This window comes from Gadus macrocephalus, chromosome 22, assembly GCF_031168955.1.
Source record: "Gadus macrocephalus chromosome 22, ASM3116895v1".
NCBI classification, from domain to species: domain Eukaryota; kingdom Metazoa; phylum Chordata; class Actinopteri; order Gadiformes; family Gadidae; genus Gadus; species Gadus macrocephalus.
This window is the reverse complement of record NC_082403.1, coordinates 14,418,037-14,428,243: the sequence shown is the minus strand read 5'-3', so window position 1 is coordinate 14,428,243 and position 10,207 is coordinate 14,418,037.

The following is a 10,207-nucleotide window of genomic DNA, read 5'->3' as shown; positions in this document are numbered from 1 at the left end:
ATGTCACGGTGGCCCTCAGGACTGCTTGGAGAGTGGGGAAACACCGCTCGCCAGGACTCCCCTCGCTTCTGACCAGCCCCTGGGGTGAGGTGGGGGTTGTCTACTTTCATCGGATCAGATAGGTCAAAAGTAATGGGGCAGGGCATCTTGCACGTGGTGAATGAGTCTCAGAACAGGGATGTTGACATTAATACCTACACAAAGATCCTAACCGAACAAAGCAAACATGTATAACGGATTAATGAAATGACATGTCTTCCCGTTGACTCTTTGATGGCTATTTCTGCCAAAACCTACCATAAACCCCCAAAAGTTTGATTGAGGAACTACATGCTAGTCACATGCTAGGAATGAGCCTCACATACAGTTGGTCATGGATGCAGCTTGGTTAGCCCTGAGTCTGCGGCCGGAGTAAAAAAAAACAGTCGTATGGCAGAGGCTGGCATTGCTTCCCCTACGGTTTTGTGTGTTTGTTATGATAGTTGCCACTGAACGACCCTGTTTTTATTTGCTGCATGGCTAACACACCCAGGGTTGCTCAAAGAAGCGCTCTAAAGCAGGAGTCTGAGTGGCCTGCCCTTCAACCTCATCCCATATGAAACCAGCCCTTTAGATGATGTAATTATACAAGCCCTTCTGGTCTCATGATTACAGCCATACACGTTCACTCAGTTCCCTCGCAACACACACATAAACAGACACAAATAAGCGCAACGACTCACACACACACACACACACACACACCCACAAACACACAAACACAGATGCAAATAAGGATTCATGCATGCAAGTAAGCACACACTCAGACGTGCACTCCTACACACACAGACACGCATACACACACATGCTGCACACACACACACTCACACACATGCGTGCGTGTGAGACGCCCTCTGAGCCAACAGAGCAGAGGAGTCAACGAGAGGTTTTCCTGCACGTCGTGAGCATGATGACTAATGTGCGGCGATGCGGCTGCACCTCCCTGACCCCTGTGGCGTGTGTGCTCTGACCCCGTCCCGAGGCAGCGACACACCGTTTTACCGGTGGTGGGGGGCTGGTTTCCAGTAAAGCAACCCTGCCCCACCTGTACGGCCTTCCTTTCCCGTTGCTCCTTAAACAAATATGCAAGATTCCACTAAACGGCTCTGGCGCACAGACTTGCTGTGTGTGTGTGTGTGTGTGTGTGTGTGTGTGTGTGTGTGTGTGTGTGTGTGTGTGTGTGTGTGTGTGTGTGTGTGTGTGTGTGTGTGTGTGTGTGTGTGTGTGTGTGTGTGTATCAGACTGCACGTGTGTTTGAGTGTGTAATGAATTGCACATCTATGTGAGTGGGAACTTCAGTGTTACTCACTGGTGGACTGCATTGTGTTTGTGGGCATCCATTCAAACTCTCAGGAACAACAAGTCCTCTCACTTGTTTGTTTGTTGCTCTTTCGGGGGCACACCGTCACTACTGGTTACAGCCAATGAGAGGCCAGCTTACAAAGCATATAGAACCATATTAAAGTTACAGTAGCTGCTTGAATTTGTTAGCGGTTGGCTATGAATTGTTTCTGCTGGTTTGCTTTTCTGTTCTGAGTTCATTGTAGCCCCTGTTAAAGGAGTTAATGGTGGCCTTACAAGATGATGTATAGTGGCTGTGGCCCTTTTGAAGTAAAATAAATGGATGAAGCGCTGCCCTGTAAAGACATATAGTGACAATTCACAGCAGATAGGTACACACACATACATGCAAACACACACACACACACACACACATATGCAAACACACTCACGCTACACACACACTATCTCTCTCACACACGTACATTCATGCACAAACACACACGCAGACACATGCAAACACACACACAGACACATTCACTCTCTCGCTCACACATATGCACACTCATGCTTTTTCTCTCTCAACCCCCCCACACACACACGTACACACAGCTATTTATAGATGGTTACAATACTAGATTGGTGTCTTGCATCTCTGAACCTGTAAAAATTAGGAACACAGATCTTATACATGGTGGAAAAGAGATGCATGTGCCGTCTCTCTATACCATGCAATAACCTTTAGTTTTATGGAACAGACAAAATAAAGCTAAAGCTAACAGAAATTCAAGAAAGACACATTGAGAAAATAAAGCAAAAAAGTTATCGTCCAACATTTTGACGGAAGAATGTTATTCGCGGCAGCCGTGCTTCTCGTTCACGGCAGGAAGTGCCAGTCGACCGCAGGAATGCAGAGCACTGGAGCAGACATGGTTTTCCACACTCCGACCAGAGGAAAAGAGGGAGTGCTGTCTGTGTGGGAGAAAGGGTCTGGGGGGCGGACAGAGAGAGACAGTAACAGAGAGAGACGGACAGACAGACGGACAGACAGACAGACAGACAGACAGACAGACAGACAGACAGACAGACAGACAGACAGACAGACAGACAGACAGAGAGAGAGACAGACCAAATGAGAGAGAGACCAACAAAGAGAGACAACCAGACAGACAGACAGACAGACAGACAGACAGACAGACAGACAGACAGACAGACAGAGAGAGAGACAGAGAGAGACAGACAGACAGACAGACAGACAGACAGACAGAGAGACAGACAGACAGACAGACAGACAGACAGACAGACAGACAGAGAGACAGAGAGAGAGACAGACCAAATGAGAGAGAGACCAACAAAGAGAGACAACCAGACAGACAGACAGACAGACAGACAGACAGACAGAGAGAGAGACAGACAGACAGACAGACAGACAGACAGACAGACAGACAGACAGACAGACAGACAGACAGACAGACAGACAGACAGACAGACAGACAGACAGACAGACAGACAGACAGACAGACAGACAGAGAGAGAGACCAACAGAGAGAGACAGACAGACAGAGAGACCAACAAAGAGAGACAGACCAACAGAGAGAGAGACCAACAGAGAGAGACAAACAGACACAGAGAGACAGACAGACATAGAGAGACAGACCAATAGAGAGAGAGACCAACAGAGAGAGACAGACCAAAAGAGAGACAGACCAACAGAGAGAGAGACCAACAGAGAGAGACAGACCAACAGAGAGAGACAAACAGACACAGAGAGACAGACAGACAGAGAGAGACAGACCAACATATAGAGACAGACAGAGAGAGAGACCAACAGAGAGAGACAAACAGACACAGAGAGACAGACAGACAGACAGAGAGCGACAGACCAACATATAGAGACAGACAGAGAGAGAGACCAACAGAGAGAGACAAACAGACACAGAGAGACAGACAGACAGAGAGAGACAGACCAACATATAGAGACAGACAGAGAGGGGCAGACCAACAGAGAGAGACAGACCAAAAGAGAGACAGACCAACAGAGAGAGACAGATCCATAGAGAGAGAGATCAACAGAGAGAGAAACAGACCAACAGAGAGACTGACAGACAGAGAGACTGACAAACAGAGAGGGAGACCAACAGTCACGATGACAGACCAATAGGACGAGGGCTCACGTTCGATAACATTCTACCTATGGGTGACTGGTTCACATTTTTTTCAGTTACAGTAAAAAAGTGTTACATTGTCGTAACATTGTTTCTGCCTAGATTATTTAAGCCCAGTAGGAAATAAATTAAAACAATGTGTCTCTTGCTGGAATGATAGTGTAGCAAAGATCATCCTACATGCCACCTGGCTGGCTTTTACTGGGCCCCTACAGGCAAAGGACGCAAGGTGGGGATGTTGACAGTCTGTTTTTTTTGTTGTTTTTTATAATAATAATGATACATGGCCTGGTGCTCCATGTTGCCATGCATGAGATCTCTCCCTGAGGCCCCGTTTGCACGAAGGGAAAAAGCAGATATTTCCATTGAGTTTGGCCCAGTTTTTATCACAGAAAACGATTATTTCTAAAAACTCTGGCCAAAGTGGAGATTTCTGAAAACGCTGGTTATGTGTTTTCTTGTCAACTGGGAGAAACTGGGTTTTAGGATCTCAAGCGTCACACTATGCGGCAGAAAAAGCTTATCGTCATGTGAGCGCCCGCTGTCTGTCCACACGAACGAACCTCGCGCCATATAGGGGAATTATTGTTTATCAACATGGCGGATGCGCGTGCAGAATAATTGCAACAATAAAATTTGTTTGACCAGTTGCGATGGTTATCTCCGTGTGGTTAATTTGCAGTTGCGGTGTTAATTAGCGATGTTGTCAGCTTACTGTTACATTAAACTGTAATCAGAAAACGTGGTTATATGCTATAGACCCGTTAGTATCTGTGGTATAAAGGCTAGGACAAATTTCAAATTATAAATATGTACACATGTTGAAAGTATAGACCGTCGCGATTCCCATTGAAACGAATGGCGATGTGATTATTCTTCAAAACGAGAGCCGGTAAATTGTGAAAAATGAATTAAACAGTAGTTTTGAAAGGAACAGGAAGTCGCTCCTGTTATTCGTTGTTGTTGATTCAGAGGATTCTGATTGGCTTGCATGGCTTTATCCTTCTCCCTACACTGCCGCCCATAGGTTTGGCATAGTTATAATGGCGCTCAACGGCGTATTTATGCGGGTTGTAAATGCCAACTTTCTTGAAAATGATGTTGTGGGCACAATGTTATCTTTGAAAACGGAGGGGGGGGGGGGGGGGGGGGGGATATTTGTTTCTCTAAATACCCTGCTATGTATAAACGTGGCCTGAGTGTGTGTGGAAATGGCTGGTCTAACCTGTGTACACTGATTACTCAATGTGCAACAGGTGTGTAATCTCACCCAGTCCCAGAGACCAATCAGATTGTGCCAGGTGAGGCTGCATAATTCAGCCATCATCAACACACTCCCACAGGTATTCTACTATACATTAGCTTAAAACATGAACTGCCATTCAACCTTGACTTGTCACCGCAAGACCAAAAAGCAGCTCTCCATCTCTCCACCACAAACCTCATCTGCTGTCCACCTATCGGTATCCTGATATATGAGGCCATCAGCCTCAGCAGCAGCCAACGGATTCAACACATTCTACAATGTATGATGTGTCTAAAGAATGAGGTGGCTCCAAACTCAGATTGTTCGTTTTTTGTGTGTGCCTACTCTTTAATACATGTAAGTCCATCAGGTGTAGATACATCAAAGCACAATAGGAACCACTCTCTTCATATACTTGAGTTGTTATGAGGTTGCGGACCTGTTGAATGTCAAATCCTAAACTCAGAATGTGACCAGAATCAAATGAGTAGTATACGTCTACAATACCACTGGGCTCAAGGCCTCCTTGGTTCTCCACAAAGACCAGATACACATACAGATTGTCTTTGAGCTACGGGGAAGGATTCGTGGTCCAGAACCCTGCTCAGAGCTGGATCTGAGAGGAGTCAGTGAAACGCTGCTGGATTACAGGGCAGAATACCTAGCGGCCCCCACAGGGCGACCTGGGACTGGGGCGGCCGGGAGCCAGGGCCGGCCCTGCCTGGTTAGGGTAACACACCGCAGCGGTGCAGAGGAACGTGACAGGCCTGAGTACAGCAGGAGAGAGAGAGAGAGAATGTATGTGTGTAGGGTGTTGAGGACGTAGCGTGCGGAGCTGCAAGACGACCGGCCTCCTGGACCAAAGGGAGGGATACGATTCCTTCACAAGTCTTTGGTCCCACCGGTCCAGTGAAGTGGCCCGCGTGGAATATCACGTTCCCCCCCCAACCCCAACCCCCGGCACCATCGCTCTCCCACTCCGCCCGGGACATCAAACACTTTTCTACCAAAGAACATTCTCTCTCACACGCACACACACACACACACACACACACACACACACACACACACACACACACACACACACACGTACACACACACACGCGCACACACACACACACACACACACACACACACACACACACACGCACACACACACACACACACACACACACACACACACACACACGCACACGCACCCACACACACACACCCACACCCTTGAAGTCCTTCCAGCCTCAACATTTGGCCCGTCTGGAAGGAATTAGGAAGGGCGGGTGTGTGTGTGTATATGTGTGTGTGTGTGTGTGTGTGTCTGTGCGTGTGTGTGTGTGTGTGTGTGTGTGTGTGTGTGTGTGTGTGTGTGTGTGTGTCTATGCGTGTGTGTGTGAGTCTGTGTCTGTGTCTGTGTCCATGCATGTATGCGTGTGTGTGTGTGTGTGTGTGTGTGTGTGTGTGTGTGTGTGTGTGTGTGTGTGTGTGTGTGTGTGTGTGTGTGTGTGTGTGTGTGTATACCAAGAGTCTCATGGACACACCCTCAAATCAGGAGTCCCCTGATAACACTAATGATTACAAATCTTTAATCCATAAACCTAAATGTACATGTAATCAGCAAGAATCCAACTTTGGGGCATTTGTACCAAATGTCACATTTTCACTGTTGAAAATCTTGTCAGTATCGTGTGGACTTTCAGAATCCAGAACCTCACATACTGAATTGGAATAATGTTGTTGTCACATGCTGAGAAAGACAGACTGCTAGAATGTGTTTTTTGCAAATGTTTAGGCGTAAAATTGCTTCATGGAGCCCCTGGATTTTGAATGATTACATCAGGGTGGGCACAATGAAAAGTATTTTGTTTCTCTCGTGCACTTTTCATCCACGTTTCTTCAGAAGAGCGACAATGCGCTTTTGTTCATGTTTTTGGAGATTTGAGGTTGCTGAAGCCGACCCACCCTCCACCTCATGGTTCACCAACGGCAGAGCAGGACAGAGAAGAAGAGGACAGCAGGCAGCCTATCCTCACTCTGAGCACCTCTGATATAAACCCCGAAACACTGATCCAAACACTGGGGAGACACCGCCATTCTGCAGCCCCTTGATTGGCTCAGGTTCCTCATCAGACCCTTGATTGGCTCAGGTTCTTCATCGGCCCCTTGATTGGCTTAGGTTCTTCATCGGCCTCTTGATTGGCTTAGGTTCTTCATCGGCCCCTTGATTGGCTCAGGTTCTTCATCGGCCCCTTGATTGGCTCAACCATTACCAACAACAGCTACTACAGAGCCAGTATGCCAAACCTGGTCTTGGTGGTGATTGGATGTTGTTGGATTATGTTTTAGATTTTTGTGTTTTCAGATGAATCAGTGTTACTTCGGCCACTATTCTGTAGTTGGCAGTTGGTGTTTTATTGGGAGTCTCTGCAAGCAGCTTGAGATGCTGATCAATTATTATGCATCTTTAATCCATAAACCTAAACGTACATATAATCAGCCTTGAGGGAGACATTGTAAATGTGCCGCCTTCCCACACCCTAACCCTATCTGTGGGGCTTCACACATGCTGTTTCTAACCACTCATTTGATGACACAAACCATGAGGAATCCAGCAGGCCTTGTTGATAGTTGGGAATGACTTCATTGGTATTATTGAACAGTTATTTGTGAGCCACACCTCTGAACTTTAGGGTTGTTTTCAAAGTCAAAACCACAAGCTCATTTTAGAATTGTATAGCATGTCTAGACTTATTCGGAGAGCAATGGGTTCTTGTGCTCCGATGGGAACATTATTATTACTGTAGTAGAAAGGCAGAGATTAAAGTGAGTTCCCCTCTGAGGGTCAGTAGGAAATGGGTGTGGTGGGTAGGGTATGTGTGAAAGATTACATAATTGGGTGGGAATAGAGCTGTCCAAAGACTCAGAGCCCGAGTGCCTGGAGGAACTATTATGACAGGTAGGGAGGGAGCGGGGGTCACATCAAAATAAAGAGTCTGGATGGGACTCATATAGCCACTAACTCTTCATATCATCCCGGCTATACATAAAGCTATACCCTCCCTTCTGAATGGCTGCTCCATGCTCCATGCTTAAGGCTGTGTTTCCCCGAGGTTCGAGGGAATCCTTCATCTGGTGTTCATTACCCGCAGATCTGCATGAAAGCCAACAGTGGAGCAGCCGGGCCCACACAGCGACCACACGTACAGCAGGCCTGGCTCTGGGGGGAGCCGGGGGAATCCTCCTGTCCCCCTCGCCGGCCCCCCGGCCCGCCAGCGCGGAGCGGAGGGAGTCGGTGCCCGACTGGATTTTCCTATGTTATTCCTGTTCTCTGTGTGTGTGTGTGTGTGTGTGTGTGTGTGTGTGTGTGTGTGTGTGTGTGTGTGTGTGTGTGTGTGTGTGTGTGTGTGTGTGTGTGTGCGTGCGTGCGTGCGTGCGTGCGTGCGTGTGTGTGTGTGTGTGAGAGAGTGTGTGTGTGTGTGTGTGTGTGGATTCATGTGTTTGTTAATTTTCGTGTTTTCCTACTGGTGATCGTGTGTGTGTGTGTGTGTGCGTGTAAAACGATGCGTCATTAAACATAACTTTTCAGCTGTCCTCAGCAGTACAAGAAGCAGATACAACCTTTTTATATTCAGATACAAAACTTTTGAAGATGAAGTAAGATGTGCTTCCCAGCAACTTTAAAACAGTAGTGATCAAAAGACGTGAAGAAAAAAGGATGGTAAAGATAAGAAATAATATGAATAATAAATAACCAAACATGTGCAGGCGCTTTAGGGCCCAAAGCTCAAATGAACACAGATCAGACCCCCATCATGATGTCTCACTGGGCTACGGTCTGCAATCCAACAGCAGCTTCGACCATGTACAACACCAGAGCTCCAGCAGCTGCTGCTCAACTGGACCTCTGATGTTGTACATGGTCGACTTCAGAAAACACAGGCATGCAAAAGCACACACACAAGCACACACACACACACACACACACACACACACACACACACACACACACACACACACACACACACACACACACACACACACACACACACACAGTTATAACGCCAAAGATACACATACAGACATACACACAAACATAAAAATGCAAAAGCGCAGACACACAAGCAAAAGCAAAAACACACACTCTTGCACAAGCAAACACACACACACCCACACACACATATATACACACAGTTCTAACAACAAAGATACATATGCAGACATACACACAAACACACAAATGCAAAAGAGCACACAAGCAAGCAAAAACATACACACACACACACACACACACACACACACACACACACACACACACACACACACACACACACACACACACTCACACATACAGGCACACATGCACAAGCACACACCCATACACACACAGGGCTAACACAAAACATTCACACAAGTATGCAGAAGCACACACACACACACACACACACACACACACACACACACACACACACACACACACACACACACACACACACACACACACACGCTCAAGCACACACACCCACATCTGTAATCCATTCCACCTCTTAATTATCCTGGATTGAACCTGATGGAAAATGTGCCACAAGACATTGGAATGTAAACATGGGTTCGTGTGTGAACTCCCATATACATTACAAGTACTGTAAGTATTTTACATTGCCTCTTGCATTGCCGAGTTCAAAGACACACACATGACCTATAATAGAGCATACATTGTGTTGTGCTCAATGGTGAACGTTAAGGTCTACGTTATATTGACAATGAACCGCTGTCTGAAACTACTGACCATGAAAACGTCAGCGTAATGCTGAAGACATGTACGATGTGTAATCTGGTTTGACAGCTGTGTTGCTTCCCGGCTCTCATTGCGTTGATTCATCCCCTCAGAGCCCTCATCAGAGGGGTACGAGCCGGGGACCCAGGGACCCGGGACATATACATATACACACGCACACCACAATTAACTTAAAGACTTCTTAAATTGTTCCCAAATGCTACCTTTCTAACAGGTAACAAAACACATAACGTTTTGGCTGCATTGTGTGCGTGCGTGCGTGCGTGCGTGCGTGCGTGCGTGCGTGCGTGCGTGCGTGCGTGCGTGCGTGCGTGCGTGCGTGCGTGCGTGCGTGCGTGCGTGCGTGCGTGCGTGCGTGCGTGCGTGCGTGCGTGCGTGCGTGCGTGTGTGCGTGCGTGCATGTGAGAAAGTGATTTTCTAAGAGTGCTTTCACAGGGTGGAGCCGTTCTGAGCAGTCGTCTTCTCACGCCACGTCTTCCCTCACTTCATACTTCACATGTGTCAGAATGACACCTTGCACAGGCGGAAAGTGCCTTCCTGAGAATGTACACACACACACACACACGCACACACACACACACAGGGTAGACCACCACCAGCTCTAGGGTCGCTGCCTTGGTCAATCCCTCTCACGACAGCTCTACACACACGTACAGGGGGAAACAGATCATTTGAAATGAAGGGAAC